Genomic DNA, 21,055 nt, shown 5'->3' on the forward strand with positions numbered 1-21,055 from the left:
AGCGAGCAAGTCTGATCTCAAGGCTGGGATTATGGGAGGGGACGACCGAACATGATCTCAAATGGGGTCAGCTTTGCAGCATAGGGAGTATTCCTTACTCTACAAAGGGCAAAGGGAAGGAGAGTCACCCAGTCTACGCCAGTCTCCACAGTTAATTTTGTTAAGGTCTCATTTAGAGTTCTATTCATCCTTTCTACCTGTCCTGAGCTTTGGGGCCTATAGGTGCAATGTAATTTCCATTTTGCCCCAAGGACACCTACCAAATTCTAGGTTACCGGGGAAACGAAGGCTGGACCACCATCTGAACTTAATTGAAGGGGCGGGGCATACCAAACCTGGGAAAAATCTCTTCCCCCGCCGCCCCCAGCCAGATCAGCCAAGTGCCTCCAACCCAGCACTTCAGCATCAACTCCTCTAGCAGCACGTGGACACTGGGATCCCACCATTTCACTTAATACAAGTCTACAAAGAAGGGGAAGTTATGCTGATACTTTGGAGGTTTAAAAGATTGTGTCCCCGGGAGTCGGGCTGTAAGCGCAGCGGGTTAAGCGCAGGTGGCGCAAAGCACAAGGACCGGCATAAGGATCCCGGTTCGAGCCCCGGCTCCCCACCTGCAGGGGAGTCGCTTCACAGGCGGTGAAGCAGGTCTGCAGGTGTCTATCTCTCTCTCCTCCTCTCTGTCTTCCCCTCCTCTCTCCATTTCTCTCTGTCCTATCCAACAACGATGACAACAACAATAACTACAACAATAAAACAACAAGGGCAACAAAAGGGAATAAATAAATAAAATAAATATTAAAAAAAAGATTGTGTCCCTGTCAATACTTTATATTGGTGGCATTGGTCCGTTTGGACCATACCATGTCCTAGTATGAGCCCCTGGCACCAGGGATCAGTGAGACATGGTTCAGTCAGGCTACAGTATTTCTGCTCTGGAAAGCTCAAGAGATGAGGGCTTGTTCTGACCAAGTAAAGGCAACCGGTTTTCTGAGCGAGTACAGAGTGCACTTCAGCTCTGAATTACCAGAGTTCTGCAGAACTCGGCCGAGAGTCCCTCTAATGGTGTCATGTTTGTTAACGTTCCTATTATTATTTCTTTTTATATTTGTCTCCTAAGAATCCACGTTGCAGAAGACAGAGTTTCAAAGAAATCATTGCATTAGGAATCCAATGTTCTGGGAGAAAGGATAATAGGACTCTTGAGATAGGTAGAGGTAACACAAGTTACCTTTCCCCACGTACTTTCAGCTTTTTGAGTTCAAAAAGGAGCTGAAAACGTGGTGGGCAAGTCTGTACAACGAGCCAAGACATTGCTGGAAAATGGCCAGTGGACCTAAGTGGTACCACACGAGGAGGCAGGGACAATTCTTTATGGATGGGTCGTAGGTAGAAGGCGAAAGGCACGGACTCAAAGCTCAGAGCTCACAGTGGACTCTGGTGCAGTGACTGGTGGGTGGTATGCATGAGGACACCAGATAATCTGTGTACACGAAGGTCCTGTGGAGACAGACAACAGAATTCTGCTGCAGACCCCTGCATCCCGAGACCCGCTACAGAACCACTCTCATCGCGCCTGCCCCAGCAAACCCCTGCTCATGTCCGGGGCCAGAACCCCTCAGACGTGGGCTGCAGCAGTGGCCATGGAGGAATGCCAGCACAAAGCTAGAGGCCCATACTGAAGTGAGAGCAGAAGGGCGTCCTCTGGGGCTGGCATTTCTTGTTCTGAAGAGCAACCAGGAGACCTAAAAAGTACATGGAAGCAAGAGGGTTTTGTTTTGACTTTTCTTTCTTTTTTTAAAATTTTTTTATTATCTTTATTTATTGGATAGAGACAGCCAGAAATCAAGAGGGAAGGGGGTGATAGAGAGAGGGAGAGAGACAGAGAGACACCTGCAGCCCTGCTTCACCACTTGTGAAGCTTTCCCCCTGCAGGTGGGGACAGGGGGGCTCAAACCCGGGTCCTTGCTCGTACCATGTGCGCTCAACCAGATGTGCCACCACCTGGCATCATTTTCTAATTATTATTATTGGATAGAGACAGAAATTGAAAGAGGAGGGAGAGATAGAGGGAGAGGCAGAGAGACACCTGCAGCCTTGCTTCACCAGTCACAAAGCTTTCTCCTGCAGGTGGGGACCAGGGGCTTGAACCCAGGTCTCATCACTGTGAATCTGACATCTCCATGGGTATCACACTTGATTTTTTTCAGGTTAAGTGGGTCATAACACTGATGAGTCAGTGAAGGCTGCCTCTGTGCCGTTCGCTTTCTAGGTCTAAACCCCAACACCGCAGTGTTGAGCCCTCCTCCATATTCCTTCATCATCTTTACACGTATTAGCGGGAACCTGTCTCACTGGGTACATATCCATCCTTCCCACAAAGGTTAGGTAACTTCTCCCACAAGTGACTCCTCTTCCCATCTTCAAGCTAGTTTTTAACGATGTCATAAAAATGAGTATTTTCTGTTTCTTTCCTAAAACAAACAACAATATGTGTCATCTCGTGTCCACAGTCAATAACTTGGAATCAAGTCAACATGCATGGGCAGCCTATCCAGCATGCGAACTCCAAGACCAAGAAGTCGATGCATCTGAATTCTTCTTCTGTGAATTCACCTATGAACCTGATGAGCAAACATCTTCACTGTGAAACACCTCCAGTCATCACATTAAGTGCCAGTGTGACAGATGAAGGGGATTCAAGGAATCTTGTGGCAAGCAGGAACTTTAAGGAAACACTACCCAGTATGATGCCAGGCACACATTGTTTCTACTCCAAGAATGCTTTCAGGAAGTCAGGATCTAAGCTACCACTTGGCTCATCTAAGTGAGCGGCACATAGAGTTAAGCTATAGGAAAAATATCGGCAGATTTCAGAGAACTAAGCCGAGTTCTGGGGAAGTTTATTTTTCCTCTTTCTGGGTGTGCTAAGAACAAAAAGAAACACTTTCACTGTCACCTTTCAGTCTATGCTTGGTTTTTAAAGAGTGACTTTGAAGGTTTTCCAACAGGAGCATCCCACAAATTGTTCTCTAAAGTCATCTCTTATAACAGTAAAATGACTCCAAGACTGAGAGTAGGAGGGAAGAATTTCTCTCTATCTCTATAATATATATAAATAAATATATTACATATATAATATAAATATAATAATCAAAATGTTAATTTTTGATAGATAGTACCATAAAAATTAAGAAATAATTAGTGTAATAACTTTACATTAATATGAAATAATATTCTTTGTAGTAAATTCTTTTTCATCTTTCTTATACTGCTATCCCACTGATTATGATTGCCCTGTCCTCCCGTCACCCCACCTGAGCTTGATTTAGTAGTGAGATTACTGTGACTTAACATGCAGTGGATAAAGCATTGGACTCTCAAACATGAGGTCTCCTGAGTTCAATCCCCAGCAGCGCATATACAAGGGTTGATGTCAGGTTCTCTCTCTCTCTCCTCTTTATCATAAATAAATAAATCTTTAAAAATATACATGTGATCTTTAAGCAAGATGTCTCAATTAGTTTTCAGAGTAATCTCATCTATTTTCGGAACCACTAACAACTTGTTGCAAAACTCAGTCTGCTAAGCAAATGATGCTTAACTGCTTAAGGAAAACATAGACAGAGATGATTTGAAGGTACTTACTGCCAGGCCTTAAGCCATCCCCGCCCCTGCTCTGCTCCTTGCTCCATTCCTGATACTAGGGCCTGTTTACATAATCATTGTTTTGCCTGAAAGATCCCCACCCATTCCCTTTGATCTATCTTCTTTCTACCCGCCCTGCCTGCAGGGTACATTAACCCCGCCAGCTAGGGCAACCATTGCTACGGAAGCTTTCTACCTTCCGCTCTTTCTTTTCTCCACCCCCGTTCTCAGCCATCTCCGTTCCTGACTTGCCACTTCCGGTTTTACCCTATAAAACCCACTTCTGTTCCTGGTTTCACTCTCTTTCTCTCCCACGTCCCGACCTGGAGAAGGGCTGGTGTGCAGAGCGGGAGGGAGGCGGCCATTGTGGTTTGGCACCACGTGGCTTAACCCACCGTGCTCACACCCGACTCTGGGGCGCTCCCGTGTGAATAAAGAATTGTATTATCACGCCACCAGGAGTTCCTGGTCTCTCTCCTGTGATGCTAGCCCGGCAACTTCCTTCATTATCTCTCTTTTTTAATTATTCTATTTATTTATTTATTGGATAGAGATAGCCAGAAATTGAGAGGAAGAGGAAGACAGAAAGGGAAAAAGACAGACACCTGCAGCTCTGCTTCACCATTGTGAAGCTTTCCTCCTGCAGGTGGGGACCAGGGACTTGGAACCTGGGACCTTACACACTGTAACATGTGTGTTCAACCAGGTTGCCACCACCCGGCCCCTTTATCATCTCTTTTTATGATCACTATGATGGTCATTAAATACAAGTAGCTTTGGTGGGTCCTTGAGAGTTTAGAGATTCATCTCATGGTGGCATCTGTTGCTTTTTATTCTGATGATGTAGGCATTTCTAGCATCAAAGGCTGCAATTAGATCATCTGTTTCCTCTGCTTGACTCTATAGCTCTATGCAAAGACAAGTCTTCTTTGAAAGCCGCTATTACGTTCCTAATCCAATCTTTATTTTAAAAAAAAGATTCACTTTTGTAGACAAAGAGGTTAGAACAAATCCTCAGAAAATAATGATCAAGTCATATAACCCACAGAAGAATTTCAGTACAGCAAAATGAGAAGCTGCCCATATGCTCAGAGTTGTCATTCTGAGACTAGACTAGAGAAGAATGTAGATAATTAGTTCACCTAGAAAAAACAGTGAGAGGTACAAAACCAACAAGCTTTCTTGTTTCCTCCAGAATATGCAGTGTAATGTGAACAACAGTTCTTTCTCTGAATGTCCAGAGTTGGGTTTGCTTGGGTCCACACTCCCAGAGGGATAAAGAATAGGAAAGCTATCAGGGGAGGGGATGGGATACGGAGTTCTGGTGGTGGGAACTGTGTGGAGTTGTGCCCCTCTTATCTTATGGTTCTTGTCAGTGTTTCCTTTCTATAAATAAAAATTATTAAAAAAAAAAAAAAAGGAATCCATGGCTGGGATGACTTAGGTTTCTTAGGCACATGAACAGAAGCAGCATTTTTAAAAGTCAGAGGTATTGAGTGGGCGTAGATAGCATAATGGTTATGCAAAGAGACTCTCATGACTGAGGGTCCAAAGTCCCAAGTTCAATCCCTCATACCACATAAGCCAGAGCTGAACAATGCTCTGGGAAGAACAAGAAGGAGGAGGAGGAGGAGGAGGAGAAGGAAGAAGAGGAGGAGGAGGAAGAAGAGGAGGAGGAGGAGGAGAAGAAGAAGGAGAAGAAGGAGAAGAAGGAGAAGGAGGAGGAGAAGAATAAGAAGGAGGAGAAGGAGAAGGAGAAGGAGGAGGAGGAGAAGGAGGAGAAGAAGGAGGAGAAGGAGGAGAAGGAGAAGGAGGAGGAGGAGAAGAAGGAAAAGAAGAAGAATGAGAAGAAGGAGAAGAAGAAGGAGAAGAAGAAAATAAAAAGAAAGAAAGAAAGAGAAAAAATTAAAGATATTGAATATTTATTATGTACCAGGTGTGATGTGAAGACTTCCACTTAATCTGGTGGGAAAAGTCTCATTAACTATTTGACAGAAGTGGAAGGAAACACATGTATAGATAGACGTTAACTAATTCCCTTGACTTCTTGGCTTTTGAACTATCCAAGCTAAAGAGAATAATACAGCCTGTCCTCCAGATGAGCGGAAGGTGCATTATTAGCCAATAGATGCTGTAGGGGAAGAGAAATGACCAGCACCATGCAAAGGCTATTACGCCAGAGTAAAAGGTGAAAAACAGGTCAAGTTGGGTTAGGAACTCTGCAGAACTCTGCTTCCTCTAGACGCTGCTAGGAAACGGAGGTTCTGAGTAGTCGGGAGGAAGATGGTCACAAGTGTGAACGCTGACCATGGCGTCAGGGTCAGCATGGAGTACATGGCATGAACTTGCCATTTGGAGTGATTCAACACTGCCGGTTTCTTTCAAGTTTCAAGATGAAACTTGGCTAATCTCTTGGAAACAAAGCCTTTTTTATTTGAAAGGTTAAGGACGAACAGTCTCAAAATGTCCAACTCAAGGTTATTCGATCCTGGCAGAATCAGATGCTCAATGACCCTCAAACTCCTCATAAATAAAGTATCCTAAATATGGCTTTTTTAAAAAGTCAAGGGCCATCATGTCTCATAGCCTTCATTCTAAGAGCTATTTCATAAAAACAAATCCTATAATGTCAGTTTTATAAATATTTGTATCAGCAAAATGACATTTTGAAATCTGAGCACTTAAAACATTGCTGATCAAGTGTCTATTGACTAAAATAGTCATGGAACTCTGGTTTCTTTTTTGAAGCGAAATTCACAGCAAGTTTTCATTTACACCTGCTTCTTCACATAACAACTATTGTGAGACAAGAAGAGGACCAGGAAAAACATGGTTAAGAAGGGGGGTCAGGGGCCAGGTGGTGGCGCAGCTGGTTGAGTGCACTTGTTACAGTGAGCAAGGACCTGGGTTCAAGCCCCTGGCCCCCACCTGCAGGGGAAAGCTTCACAGTGGTGAAACAGGGCTGCAGGTGTCTCTCTGTCTCTCTCCCACTATCACCCGCTTCCCTCTCAATTTCTGGCTGTCTCTATCCAAATAAATAAAGATAATTAAAAAAAAGGGGGGGGGATCAAGGTGAGAACAAATTTCTGTTCCTTCAATATTTAGAGGAAAAAACTTCTGACATATTAAAAAAAAAGTTAGTGTAGAATCCAATGACAACCTGGGTCCTTTATACAAGGCTTTTAAAACACTTAGTCATGGGGGGGGGGCAGGTGCTGGCATACCTGGCTAAGCACACACATTACAATGCACAGCAACCCGGGTTCAAGCCCCTCGTCCCCACCTGCAGAAAGAAAGAGCTTCATGTGTGGTGATGTAGGGCTGCGGTTTCTCTTTCCCTCTATCTCCCCCTCCTCTTTCAACTTCTGTCTCTTGATGCTCATGGACCCCTTGTGCACTGTGCAGACAAAAATGAGTCGTCAACCCAATTAAAGCATTCTAAAAAGCCTGACGGACATCACATCCTGACCCACCATAGCTCCATGTGCCCATTATAAAACAGGTTTCTTCAGTGGCCACAGATGTCGTGTTAAGTAAAAGAGGTAGCCCTAATTATCCAGTGGCAAGCCGAAGGTTCACCTATAGTCTCATTTTTTTATTAGTTCTTTAGTAAATAGTTTCATGGAAGGGGCTGGGTGGTGGCACCTGGTTAAGCACACATGTCACAGAGCACAAGGACCCAGGTTTGAGCCCCTGGTCCCCACCTGCAGGGGGAAAGCTTCACAAATGGTGAAGCAGGGCTACAGGTGTCTCTCTGTCTCTCTCCCTCTCTATCTCCCTTTTCCCTCTTGATTTCTGACTGTCTCTATCCAATAAATAAATAAAGATTACAAAAAATAGTTTCATGGACACTTAAAGAAGCAGAAAGGAAGGAAGAAGTTGTCCTTGGAGGAGAGATCAGGTCGAAAGCTCTGTGTCAGTCCTGAAGGCGCTCTCAGCCAGGCGACTTCACCCACAGGCTTGGCACAGAGGGCAGAGTGGTGGTGAAGGCCTCACGGGTAGAGGTGAGGCCAGAGAATCCCAGCGCCAGCCTGTCTGTCGGCCTTTCTCAGGACCTGAGCAGATAGAAACCAAAGGAACATGTGGATAGAGCTCATTAGAAATAACCTTCAAGCTGTCTTTAAAAAAAGAACTCAGAACTGTTTTACTCACACTGACAAATGATGATACTCTGCCCACCTGGCAGCAAGTTGAAATAAGCATTGCCAACCAGAGTGGCTCGACTCACTCAACTCACCTGGCCACCTGGTTGCCATCATCCAAGCGACTCCCATGCGCCAAGCATTTCTCACTCTACACACAGAGCGACAGAAAACATGGCCTCTGCTGTCACTGGGCTCACAACGTACCTGGGAGAGAGACTATAAGGGCCAGAGAAACAGTTCCCTTAGTGCCCTTCTTTCCACATGTGCAACCCAGGTTTAAGTCCTGCTCTCGTCGCCTTGAAGGAAGCGTACACACACACACAGACACACACACACCTGCATCCTTCTTTCTCTGTGCATCTCTCTCTCTCTCTCTCTCTGCCTCTTTGTCATTGTCTTTATGGCAAACGCTAGAAGAATTGTCTTTATATTAAAAAAAAAAAAGTCACCAAGTATGTAAAAGGGAGGAAGGAAGGAAGGGAGGGAGGAAGGGAGGGAGGGAGGGAGGAATGAAGGGAGGGAGGGAGGGAGGGAGGGAGGAAGGAAGGGAGGAAGGGAGGGAGGGAGGAAGGAGGGGAGGAAGAAGGGAAGGAAGGGAGGGAGGGAGGGAGGAAGGGAGGAAGGAAGGAAGGAAGGGAGGGAGGGAGGAAGGAGGGGAGGAAGGAGGGGAGGGAGGAGGGGAGGAAGGAGGGGAGGAAGGAGGGAAGGAAGGGAGGGAGGGAGGAAGGAGGGGAGGAAGGAGGGGAGGAAGGAGGGAAGGAAGGAGGGGAGGAAGGAGGGGAGGAAGGAGGGAAGGAAGGGAGGGAGGGAGGAAGGGAGGGAGGGAGGGAGGGAGGGAGGGAGGAAGGAAGGAAGGGAGGGAGGGAGGAAGGAGGGGAGGGAGGAGGGGAGGAAGGAGGGGAGGAAGGAGGGGAGGAAGGAGGGGAGGAAGGAGGGGAGGAAGGAGGGGAGGAAGGAGGGGAGGAAGGAGGGGAGGAAGAAGGGAAGGAAGGGAGGGAGGGAGGGAGGGAGGGAGGGAGGGAGGGAGGAAGGGAGGGAAGGAGGGAAGGAGGGAAGGAGGGAAGGAGGGAAGATAGGCCCCACAGGAGCAGATCGTCCAGTCCCGCCTCGCCCACCCCCCACCCCACCTCACACCAGCTCTTTCTTGTGAAGTTGGCTCCCAGGCTGGTGGGTACAAGAGTGCTTTGTACTGTATGCAAGTCTGTCTTCAGTAAAACAAAGATTTAATAAAGATTTTAAATACATTAAAAAAGAAAGAAAGAAAGAAAGAAAGAAAGAAAGAAAGAAAGAAAGAAAGAAAGAAAACGCAAATAATAGTTTAGTTACAGTTGGCCCAGTCTTTCCGATGGGGTCAAGCACTCAGTAGCAATGACTTCACTACCATCAGTAAACTCGGATAAAGGCTAAGCTGGCCATGCTGCAAGGGACTTTATAGAAATTGCTTTCTTTCTTTCTTTCTTTCTTTCTTTCTTTCTTTCTTTCTTTCTTTCTTTCTTTCTTTCTTTTTTTCTTTCTTTTTATATACCAACCATGCAACGGCAAAAGTCCTTTTGTCTTGAGGGTTTAATCATCTTCCTCACCAGAGTACGAGTCTGATACTTGCTTGTGCCACTAAGTAGCTGGACAGACTTGGTATTCGATATGTGGGAGTCTCCTGAGTCCAGGAGTACGAATCTGGAAGAGCCTCAGCGTGAACACTCGAGCGCCTGCTGGGCTGTCAGGGACACAGTGATGGATCCTGCCAAGGGACCTGAGTTCTGGTCAGCAGAGTTTTCAGAAATCCCAGAAACACCATGTTCATTTGGCATGAGGCTCTATCCCTTAAGTTAAGCAAGTCAGAGACGATAAGAATCTCTAAAGTTCTAGAACTAAATGTGCTCTCTCATGGTCACTCTGAATTGCCAGATTTTTTTTTTTTCCCATTTTGTTGCCCTTGTTGTTTTTTATTGTTGCTGTAGTTATTATTGTTGTTATTGATGTCGTCGTTGTTGGACAGGACAGAGAGAAATGGAGAGAGGAGGGGAAGACAGAGAGGAGGAGAGAAAGATAGACACCTGCAGACCTGCTTCACCGCCTGTGAAGCGACTCCCCTGCAGGTGGGGAGCCAGGGGATCGAACCGGGATCCTTAAGCCAGTCCTTGCACTTTGCGCCACGTGCACTTAACCTGCTGCGCTACCACCTGACTCTCGAATTGGCAGATTTTCTAAGAATGCTATGACGCCATGGGCAGGCCAGGCCAAATGACTCAAGCTCAGATTTAAGTGAAATGATACCATGAAGTGTAACCCTTAGGCCCACAAGTGGGTCTGGCTCCTTAAGGAGCTCCCCCTGTCTTCTATAAACAATGTCATGAGGGTGGAAGGTTAACAACATAATCTTTATGCAAACAGACTCTCCTGCCTGAGGTTCCAAAGACCCAGGTTCAATCCCCCATACCACCCTAAGCCAGAGTTGATCAGTGCTCTGGTAACAACCAAACAAACGTCATGGGGCGAGGTGGTGGTGCACCTGGTTGAGTGCACATGTTCCAGTATGCAAGGACCCGGGTTCAAGCCCCTGATCCCCACCGCAGCTATCTCTCTCTGCCTCTCTCCCTTTATATCTCCCCCCTCCTCTCAATTTCTGGCTCTCTCTATCCAGTAAGTGAAGATAATAAGAAAAGAAAACAGAGAGTCGGGCAGTAGAGCAGTGGGTTAAGCGCAGGTGGTGCTAAGCGCATGAACCAAGGATCCCAGTTCGAGCCCCCGGCTCCCCACCTGCAGGGGAGTCGCTTCACAGGTGGTGAAGCAGGTCTGCAGGTGTCTGTCTTTCTCTCCCCCTCTCTGTCTTCCCCTCCTCTCTCCACTTCTCTCTGTCCTATCTAACAATGATGACATCAATAACAACATCAATAACTACACCAATAATAAAAAACAAGGGCAACAAAAAGGAAAATAAATAAATAAACATAAAAGAAACCATTGCCATTCCTTATCTCTGCCACCTACCCAGGCCTTGGCCCAAGTGGTCAGTCACTGCCCTGCAGACACACAGCTGCACCGCCTGCCTTGGCTTCAGCCTAGATGCACCTTCCTGCGCCTTTACTGACCGAACCCCACACCCCTTTAAAGACCAGCTCCGTCACCACACAGGACTGGGTCCTTTTCTGGACTCTGTCCTACACCACTCATTCTGATAAGACCTTATGTAAGTCCAGTCGTTGCTGTTTTTTTTTCCAAATGCCTTGTAGGCAGCGCTTCTGACATGTGCGTCCCCTTAGCAGTTCTTACTGAAATACGCTCACCCAGTTTTCAGTGGCAACACACTCACAGTTATTCAGAACTTTAGGCCGGAGAGTCTAAGCAGCTAGTGGCCAACCCTCGAAGCAAGTGTGTCTACTTCAAAAATATCCTTCTGAAGACAGCCTGGATAAAGCTAATCTTTCAGTTCAAGGCCATGCATGTTTCGGATTTTTGTTTGTTTGTTTTATTTATTTTTTATTTATTTTTACAAGAGCACTGTTCAGCTCTGGCTTATGGTGGTATGGGGACTGAACCTAGGATTTAGGAGCTTTGGGTGTGAGAGTCTCTTTGCATAACCATTATGCTATCTACTCCAACCCAACAGACATGATTCTGAAATGTTTCGGCTTCAGTTGAACCTTGGTCCTGATACAAATCAAAATGGAATCTGCTTATCACAACCAACTATGATGGAAGAACCTGTTTTATCAGTTACATATTTGCCTTCTATTTCAAAAATAGGATCGCATTTAAGATGTTTAACTTTAGAGGGAAAATGTTTTTTAAAAAGGCCAAAATCCTAGATAAAAATAATCCTGCCACAATCCAGTGCTGGTATAATTAAACACACACAACTAACACTTTCCTTGAAAAGACAGTCATTTGAGCCCCTACTTCAAGTACCCATCCCAACATGCGAATGAAGAGGTGAACTCCAGATTTCCATCCAGCATCAACAGTGTGGCCCAGGGTGGGGAAGATAGCATAATGGTTATGCAAACAGACTCTCATGCTTGAGACTCCAAAGTCCCAGGTTCAATCCCCCACACCACCATAAGCCAGAGCTGAGCAGTGCTCTGGTGTTTCTCTCTGTCTCTCTCTATCTGCATCTCTCTCAAAAATAAAATAAATAAAATATTTTTAAACAGTGTGGCCCAAAGCCAGACTGACTCACCATGCTTCATATGACTATACCAAGCCTCTGAAAAAGACTCAAACAGACTTGGTTTATTACAGTGACGGAAAGCACTTCAGCATCTGAATTACATTTTATACAAGACTAGAACAGGTCTTGGCTTCTTCACAGAACACTTAAACTGTGAAAAATAACACTGTCTCTTTTATTTATTTATAAAAAGGAAACATTGACAAATACGATAGGATAAGAGGGGTACAACTCCACACAGTTCCCACCACCAGAACTCCGTATCCCATCCCCTCCCCTGACAGCTTTCCTGTTCTTCATCCCTCTGGGAGTATGGACCCAGGGTCACTGTGGGATGCAGAAGGTGGAAGGTCTGGCTTCTGTCACTGCTTCCCTGCTGAACATGGGCGTTGACAGGTGGATCCATACTCCCAGCCTGTCTCTCTCTTTCCCTAGTGGGACAGGGCTCTGGGGAGGCAGGGCTCCAGGACACATTGGTGGGGTTGAGTAGTGCTGTCTCTTGTGCGAAATGTTTAGAATAAAGGAGGCAGTTGAAGTTCTCGTTCACTGAGATTCTTTGGTTGGAGACTAACTCATATCAGGAGGCCTCCACTGTCCTGAGCAGATGAGATTAAGTGAGATCATAAAAGCTAGCCTGTATGTATGTGGGGGGCGGGGGGAGAACAGCCTCACCCCGTAGAGTGCATACGTTATTGAGTGTGAAGACCCAGGTTCAAGCCTCTGGTCCCTACCTGAAGGGACAGGCTCACATTGATAGAGCAGTGCTATAAATGTCTCTCATTCTCTCTGTGTCTTTTTTCTTTTTCTGATCTTTTTATTTATTATTGGATAGAAAGAGAAATCAAAAGGGAAGAGGGAGAGAGGGAGAGAGACAGAGAGATACCTGCAGCCCTGCTTCACCACTTGTGAAGCTTTCCCCTGCAGGTGGGGACCGGGGGCTTGAACCCGGGTCCTTGCACACTGCTGTGTCTGCACTAAACCTAGTGCACCACTGACTGGCCTCTCTCTCTTTTTCCTCTCTATAACTTTGTCTCTTACCCTTTATCAGAAAGAAAAAAAGGGGCGGAGGGTAGATAGCATAATGGTTATGCAAACAGACTCTCATGCCTGAGGTGCCAAAGTCCCAGGTTCAATCCCCCGCACCACCATAAGCCAGAGCTGAACATTGCTCTGGTTAAAAAATAAATAAATAAATTAATTAATTAATTAATTAAAAGAAAGAAAAAAAGTGACAAATGGCCACACAGATGGTAAGTGTGGTGCAGGCCCTGAACCCTTGTGATAACCTTAGCAGCAAGAAAAAAAAACAAATAAAAAACAAGAACAATCAGCATGTATATGCCCACAGGCCTCTGAAGCATCGCCACATTGTCCTGTCTGAGTGCACCTGAAATGGTTTCAAGCCCATGTCCACCTTCAGAACTTTGCTGCCTGAAACGCACCAACAGTGAAAACAGGGCCATTTACAAACACCCACAGAGCGACGACCACAAGGTATGCAGTCCTAGAACACAGACATTTCTGGGGACTTTCTATGTCTTCACTTCAAGGCAGCTCATTTTGTTCATGGTGGAAATGTTACCATCTCTTGTCTAAAAGGGAAAAGCTGGTGGTAGATACAGTTCTTGGTGTTCTCCAGCCAGAACTCTGACCACTGACCTGTCTTGACTCCTCTGTCTGAAGGTCAGAGTTCCAGCTCTTGACTCCTGTCTCTCGTGGCAGCATTTCTTTTCTTTTCTTTTTAAAAGTATTTTATTTATTTTATTTTTGAGAGAGATGCAGAGAGAAAGACACAGAGAGAAACAGCAGAACCCTGTGAGAGAAATACCACAGCTCTCCTTTATGGTGGTGCGGGGGACTGAACCTGGGACTCTGGACCCTCAGGCATGAGAGTGTCTCTGCATAACCATGATGCTATCTACCCCCGCCCTCTCATGACAGCATTTCTCACAGACTAAGTAAGGTGAGATTTCTGCAAACAGCCTCTCAACCATCAGTCGTTCTTAGGGCCGTTCTGCAAGATGGAGCTGGCGACATGGGAGACCATGAAGCAGGGACACATCAAGCTGGAGCTCCTATGTGGCTGACAGTCTGCCTTCTCGGCACAGGACAGACTTTCTTCTAGATTTCTGCTTAGTGGTGGCCGTCCCTGCCCACCTTGTGAGACAGTCCACACAGGCACTAAGTGTTCATACAGTACCAAAATTCAAATCACAAGAATTCATGCTCGAGTCCTAACTGCACCATTTGAAGATAAGTTTCCTCTACTGATCTTACCAGAGGTAAAACAATATGCTGGGAGTCGGGCGGTAGTGCAGCGGGTTAAGCGCAGGTGGCACAAAGTGCAACGGCTGGCTGAAGGATCCCAGTTCGAGCCCCCGGCTCCCCACCTACAGGGGAGTCGCTTCACAGGCGGTGAAGCAGGTCTGCAGGTGTCTGTCTTTCTCTCTCCCTCTCTGTCTTCACCTCCTCTCTCCATTTCTCTCTGTCCTATCCAACAACGATGACATCAATAACAACAACAATAATGACTACAACAGTAAAACAACAAGGGCAGCAGAAGGGAATAAATAAATATTTTTTTAATTAGTGCTAACACACACACACACACAGTCTTACATGTCAGAGAAAGCCAGCTGGGATCTAGTTTACTGGAAGCTTTTTAAAAGAAGTCACTGAAATGACCTCCTAGTAAATGGAGATGGAATATGTTTTTTAAAATCCCCAAAGGAGGGAAAAGGATTTGGAAGTGAAATGATAACCTAAAACTAAGGAGCCCATCAGTTTTCCCAGGATCAAGAACACAGTATTTGAGGTCATAGCAGAGATGGCCAACATCTGCGTCTTTCATCTTTCCCGCTTCCTAAGAGTCAGTTAAACTGGGCTGAGTTTAAACACTCTGCTTTTCTGTCATTGCTTCCCTGCTGAAGATGGGCTTTGGCGGGTCGATCCACACTCCCAGCCTGTCTCTCTCTTCCCCTGGTGGGGCAGGGCTCTGGGGAGGTGGGGCTCCAGGACCCATCTAGTGGAGAAGCAGTTACAGAAGCCAGACTTTCCACCTTCTGCATCCCACAATGATCCTAGGTTCATACTCCCAGAGGGACAGAGAATAGGGAAGTTATGAAGGGAGGGGATGGGATACGGAGCTCTGGTGGTGGGAACTGTGTGGAAATGCACCCCTCTTATCGCACAGTCCTGTCAATATTCCCATTTCATAAATATTTGTTCATTAAAAATAACCTTGCTTTTTAAATTTTCTATGACTGTAGGGATTCAGAGACTTCACGATGCTTTCCAGCAAAGTGAATCATCAAGTTTCTCAATGATGATAATCACACTTCGGTCATGTGGAGGGCACACTGAGCCCTACAGCTGGAGTTTGGTCCAACAGGACTGAGACAAGAACCAAGCACTGCATTCCTGCATTCTCTGGAACTGGGCTAAGGGTGAGAGCCGCCACCTCAGTTGTGTTCTCTCGAGCAATAAAATACACAGCAAGCCAACTGAGTACTGAGGCTAGAAACACTAATTTGATTATTTCAGTGAAAATGTGCATTTTATCTGTCACCTAAACCTGTCTTCAAATAACACTCTGCATAGCATTGCTTCAGAGGACTAGGATAGTTTTATACGGAGAGAAAATATTAAACCACACACCCCTCACCCAAATTTCTTCCAGATTTAAAAGTCTGGAAAACAAATATGTAACTGATAAATCAGGTCCTTCCATCACAGTGTTTCAAAGCCAGCTGTTCCAGGATGATTATCATTATCATTTTACCAGAGCTCTGTTATGGGTGCAGAGGACTGAACCCAGGACTCTGAAGTCTCAGGCATGAGTGTTTTTGCGTAACCATTATGTTCTCTCTCCCACCTGGATTATTACTCTCTATCCAACCTGTGTCCCTTTTTCTTGGTCACCTGAGAGTCTAGCTAACAGTCCTCAAGCTGTCCCTGGAACTTCTCTACCGCTGAACACTCACTCAGCCTTCTTCTTCATCACTTAGATCCTTACCAGTCTGAGGCACTTAGAGGCCCCTTGCAGCTAACTAGTTTGTGTAAATTATGGTAGCTGAGAAAAGCTGTCAGATTGCTTCTGTACTGAAGTGACAGTTTTAGGTTCAAGAACTTCTACAATCCTTAAGGTTTTGCTCTCTTGACAATATCAGAATCAGCAGGCATCAAGATTAAAATTAATTTAGGAGAAGAGGAAAGAGATGAGGTAAGTAGAGAGGAATTTTCTAACTCAGTTTTTAAAAGTGGGGGAAGGGCAGGGGAGATAGCATCATGGCCATGCAAAGAGACTTTCATGTCTGAGTCTTCAGAAGTCCTAGGTTCAATCCCCTGCACCACCAAAAACCAGAAGTGAGCGGTGCTCTGGTTAAAAAAAAAAAAAAGAAAGAAAGAAAGAGAGAGAGAAAGAAAGAAAATATAACTCCATTTTTAGCTCAGGAAGCAATTTGTCCAGATTTTGCTTACCCTCGAGTGACAGGCTTCCGTCTAGGGCTAGGGAAGGATACGGGGATAGGGAGTAGCCATGGCAACTTGCCCAGCTCTGTGTACCAGGAGAGTTCTGGACTGTGGACACTCAGAGGCCTATTTCTGGCCCAGCTGAGCATGGTGAGCTCTCCCTTCCCACTTCCTTTGCTCTAGTGCTGAATTCTAGGGGAGGAAGGCTCCCCTCTGTAGGAAGTCTGGCGGCAGTGGGGGGTGAGGACTTCAGTCAGACCAGAGGAGGTCAGCCTGGCCAAACCCAACCCCAGGCTTCCAGACAGAGGACAGAGAGTGACTCCTTGTCTGTCCTAGCATGAGCACAAAAAACCCACTGTCTTTGGTGATGTTAAGTCCTTGAATGGCTGACTTTTTTTTTTTTTTTCTTTCCAGGTGGGGGAGAGATATCCAATTTGGACAAGAAAATTCTTCATTCCACTTTTAGTCTGGGGTGGGGGCCAAAGTGGAATGTACATTTTCCAAGTCAAACAAGATAAAGAATTCTAAGCATATCACATTAACAGTGTATACAACCAGCCCTGGGCAGATACCAGTCCTCTCTCTCCCTAGAGAAGAAAGCTCAGACACCACAGAAGAGGTCATGCAATTTGCTCAAGGTCATGCAAGCAGTAAGGGGACACTGGGTTTCGAACTCAGGGAATAAGACGCTAGAACTCACGTTTGCAAAGTCTACTGGAAGGCAGAGTAGGCAGCAGAAAGCTAGGTCAGTGTCAGTCCACAATCAACATCCTTTTTCTCCTGAGCTACAGAGAGCTGTGAGGAGACACTGATGGCCAGCTTCCTGCTGACTCACAGGATTCCCAGCCACAGGGGCTGCAAACCTGAGTCTGGTTTCTCTTGAAAAACCAAAATTCTCTGGCACGCTGTGATAGCTATTTTACCTGAATGGGATTCTGCTCTCTCTGCCTCTGTGCTGTTTGACTTGAGAATTACACAGCAGCACTAGAGAGAACCTGAAAACACTCCTTTCAGTTACTCATTCTGTCTGAGGCTATAAAACCTGACCTATTTGGTGAATTCCTGAAACCTCCCCCCAACCCGTCTCCACCCTTCAAGCTTTCCTACCTGGAGATGTTGGTATGCATGAGACCCCTTCTGTTTCATTGGTTTAATACCCCTGAGCTCCCGACCGAATGGAGAGTCACATTCTGACAACCAGCAATGGGAAGTAAAAAGCCTGGGGAGGCAGACTTCAGTAACCTCCCTAAGTATCTCAACATCTAAGATTTGTATAAGAAAAGCATTAACTAATCTTGTCAGTAGAGGCTGAGAAAGAAAAGAAACAGGGGGGGGGGTTTGTTTTCAAAACTGAAAACAGTATCAGTGTTGTCAAGCTTCAGCTAGCAGACACAAGGAACGTCCCTGGAATCAGGAGGGACATGTCACTTATTCAGGAACCTACAAAAGGCCAGGCAACCTGAAAGTTTCCTGCCAGCCAGAAACCACTAAACAAGTCTCTGTCTTCCTGTTCTCTGAATCCGCAGGTCTCTGAAGCTGCAGGCCAGTGAGACCACCCCACCCTGCCAGTCAGCATCTCCCAGCAGCCCCTGGGCTGCCACCAGCCCTCAAGTGTCTTAGAAGCAACTCCCTTCAACCTGAATAGCATTGCTGAAATCCACTAAATTCTTCTCGGGAAGGCAGTCACTGAGGACAATACACAGGACTTGGATTTCAGATGGGAGCTGACACTAAAACAAAGGTTTGAGTGTCAAGTCAAGTCAAGTAAGAATGTTGTCCTTAGCCAATGAAGCAAGTTCCGTCTACAAGTGCCTGACTCCCTTCTCACACCTACCTGCAGGAGACCATCAAGCAGGTCCAGTTCGATGGCAATGACTTATGTGTGACAGGTCAAGTTGGAAGACATTCCCCTAGTATCTCCTTGATCTGGTAAGATATGAAAATGCTGGGGAACTGGTTTCTAAGGCAAGGATAAGAAGGGATAAGAACTGGGAGTGGGAAGGTAAATGATTTCCCAATCCCAGGGGAAAGAATTCTGCTGTCTCTGAAGGAAACTGATAAAGAGTTGAGATGTATGTCCCAAAAGCACAGAAGGGAATACATCACACGGCCTCCCGTGTGCATCTCTCTGAAAGACTTTCCCGCTGCACTTCCATAATGCAGGGAACAAGTCTCTGCCTGGTGCCACAGATCCTGTAGTTCAGTCAGGAAGGCTCTTCAGCAAAGATGAAGGAGACAGAGTTCAGTCCTCAAATGCACCTGAGCCCCAAACTTTCTCTATTAAAAATATTTTCATTTATTATTGGCTAGAAACAGAGAAGTTGAGGAGAGGAGGGGGGAAATAGAGAGGGAAAGAGACGGAGAGAAACTGAGAGGAGAGGGGGAGAGGGAAAGAAAGGGAAATTGAGAGGAGATGAGATAGAGTGAGAAAAAGACAGGAATTGAGGAGAGGGGAAGATAGAGAGGGAGAGAGACACCTGCAGCCCTGCTTTACCACTCGCAAAGCTTTCCGCCTGCAGGCTGGACCCAGGGGCTCGAACCCGGGTGTTTGTGTGCACTTAGCCAGGTGTGCCACTGCCTGGTCCCTAAACTTTCTAACTGTGTTTTGGGGGCCTGTCTCCCTTCAATGGGGGCTTGGAGGGGCATAGGGACTGGTGTGTGGGGTCCACAAAGAGGGGCCTGGTGCAGGTCTGGTCACTGGTGTGAGAAGCAATGTTGGAGGGCCAGGGCTTAGAGACTAGCCGGCTAGCTCCACCCCCCCGTCCCCCGAAGTCCCCCACCACCACTTCCCTCTCTCCCCTCTTCCACAGAAAGCAGCTGCATTTGCTAGGTTACCACCAGCCTCCAAGCAAAACCAGCTCTGGAGCCCAACAAAACTGCTGCAGGACCCTTTTGGGCCACTACTTCTGCTGGGATCAGCTCTCTCTTGCTGCCTTCTCCCTCCTGCTCCCCCCCCTTTTGCCTGATTAGGGCCCCCCAATTTTTTTCATTAAGTCACTTTATGTGCCATGACAACATTCACTTTTCATGAAGTCGCCCCTCCGTGATTGCTAAGTCTTTCCATGTGTCTGGAAGCTGATTTTGGCTCTCCTCATTTTTCAGCGGTCTCTCATCCTTCCACACACAGACCAGAAAGAAAGCGGAAAATGTTGGGATGGAGAGGAGGGGGATGAACTGGGGGGGGGGGGTGTAGCGGCAGAGACAACGTGCAGACTCTGTGTTTTAATCCATTTAGATTTTGCCTTGGACGCAAGCAGCTAGCTCCCTGCTGGAACTGAGGACCTGAATTCCAGGCTCGGAATGAAGAGGGACAGGACGGCAGAAACAAATAACAGAGTCAGCTCTATGCTCTAAAAGACCGCAGCTATGTTGACTGGGACGCCAGGGCCTTAACCCATTCAGTGGCCCCCCTTCCCTCTCTCCCTCCCCCCTGGAATTCTTAGCTTCCAGCCAGCGGGCAGACACCTCTCTCTGTGCTCCCTGCCTGGGGATCTGCGGATTCTTTCTTAAGAATTCTGGTGCGGAGGCAAAGTTCACATCTGCACGGCCCCCACGTTGTCAGTCACAGGGTCTGTGTGTGTGTGTGTGTGTGTGTGTGTGTGTGTGCGTGAAACCAGGTCCCCGGCCTTTGTCACCAGGCAACAACCGCAACAAAAAACTAGACCCCCTTGGAGGAGTTAAGTAGGCGGGCAGTAGCCCCAGCAGGGTCTGTCTCCAGAGAGAGCTTTTAAATCCCCCACACAGAAACACACACATACACATGGTGGGGGGCGCTGGTTAAAATGTCACAAGCTGGACATCTGGAGCCCGACCCCCCCCCAAAAAAAAAGGTAAACGCACTGGTTGGAAGCACTGTTCAGAAGCCGTCTGTCCCCCACCACCAAACCCAAAGCGGGGACCTGTCTGCACCCTGGGGGTGGGGGTGGGGGTGGGGGGAGTGTGGAGGAGTGGTCAGAAAGCAAAACAGAGGGAAGAGGGGTCGCCAAAATAAATAAGTGCGGGGGAGGTGGGATAGCAGGATGGTTATGCAAAGCGACTCTCACGCCTCCAAAGTCCCGGCTTCCACCCCGCAGCCCCAACATGAACCGGAGCCGAGCTGTGCGCTGGTAACGATCAAACACATAAAGAAACAAATAAATAAATAAATAAATAACGCAGGTCAAACGAGCTAGTTACTTACGAAAAAGAGCCGGGAGCAAGGAGAGAGCGGTCTGCGAGCTACTCACCCGACTAGCGCGCCCGGGAAGGCAGCATGGCCCGGCCCAGCCCCGCAGCCCGGCTCCAGCCCCGCGCGCCCTGCCCGCTCGCCCCGCCGCTCAGTCGCAGGCGGCCGCTTAAGTAGCCGCGGACCCGGGGCCCGGAGCCTGGAGCCCCGAGACTGGAGCCTGGAGCCCCGAGACTGGAGCCTGGAGCCCCGAGACTGGAGCCTGGAGCCCCGAGACTGGAGCCTGGAGCCCCGAGACTGGAGCCTGGAGCCCGGAGACTGGAGCCCGGAGGCTGGAGCCTGGATCCTAGAGCCCGGAGCCCGGAGCCCGGAGCCTGGAGCCCGGAGTCCGGAGCCTGGAACCCCGAGCCCGGAGCCTGGAACCCCGAGCCCGGAGCCTGGAACCCCGAGCCCGGAGCCCGG

At 47.3% G+C, this 21,055-nt stretch overlaps 1 protein-coding gene and 1 long non-coding RNA gene across 5 annotated transcripts in view; both read right to left on the reverse strand.

The window, feature by feature from the left end:
- The window catches only part of DAB2 (DAB adaptor protein 2), a 57,203-nt gene extending 36,578 nt beyond the window's left edge, over nt 1-20,625 (reverse strand). For 2 of the 4 annotated variants that reach the window (XM_060190972.1, XM_007517611.3), the window contains exon 1: nt 20,605-20,625. The gene's annotated coding sequence lies outside the window, so the exon portion shown is untranslated. The remainder of the gene's footprint in view (nt 1-20,604) is intronic. The other 2 variants (XM_060190974.1, XM_060190973.1) reach the window with 1 other exon arrangement.
- Nucleotides 1,098-3,017, reverse strand: LOC132538670 (uncharacterized). Its single transcript, XR_009550023.1, has 2 exons — nt 2,328-3,017; nt 1,098-1,742 (listed from the first exon to the last, which is right to left on the reverse strand). It is a non-coding gene; the product is annotated as an uncharacterized LOC132538670 (long non-coding RNA).
- Nucleotides 20,626-21,055: the final 430 nt, after the last annotated feature.

The sequence above is a fragment of the Erinaceus europaeus genome, chromosome 5 (assembly GCF_950295315.1).
Source record: "Erinaceus europaeus chromosome 5, mEriEur2.1, whole genome shotgun sequence".
Classification (NCBI taxonomy): Eukaryota; Metazoa; Chordata; class Mammalia; order Eulipotyphla; family Erinaceidae; genus Erinaceus; species Erinaceus europaeus.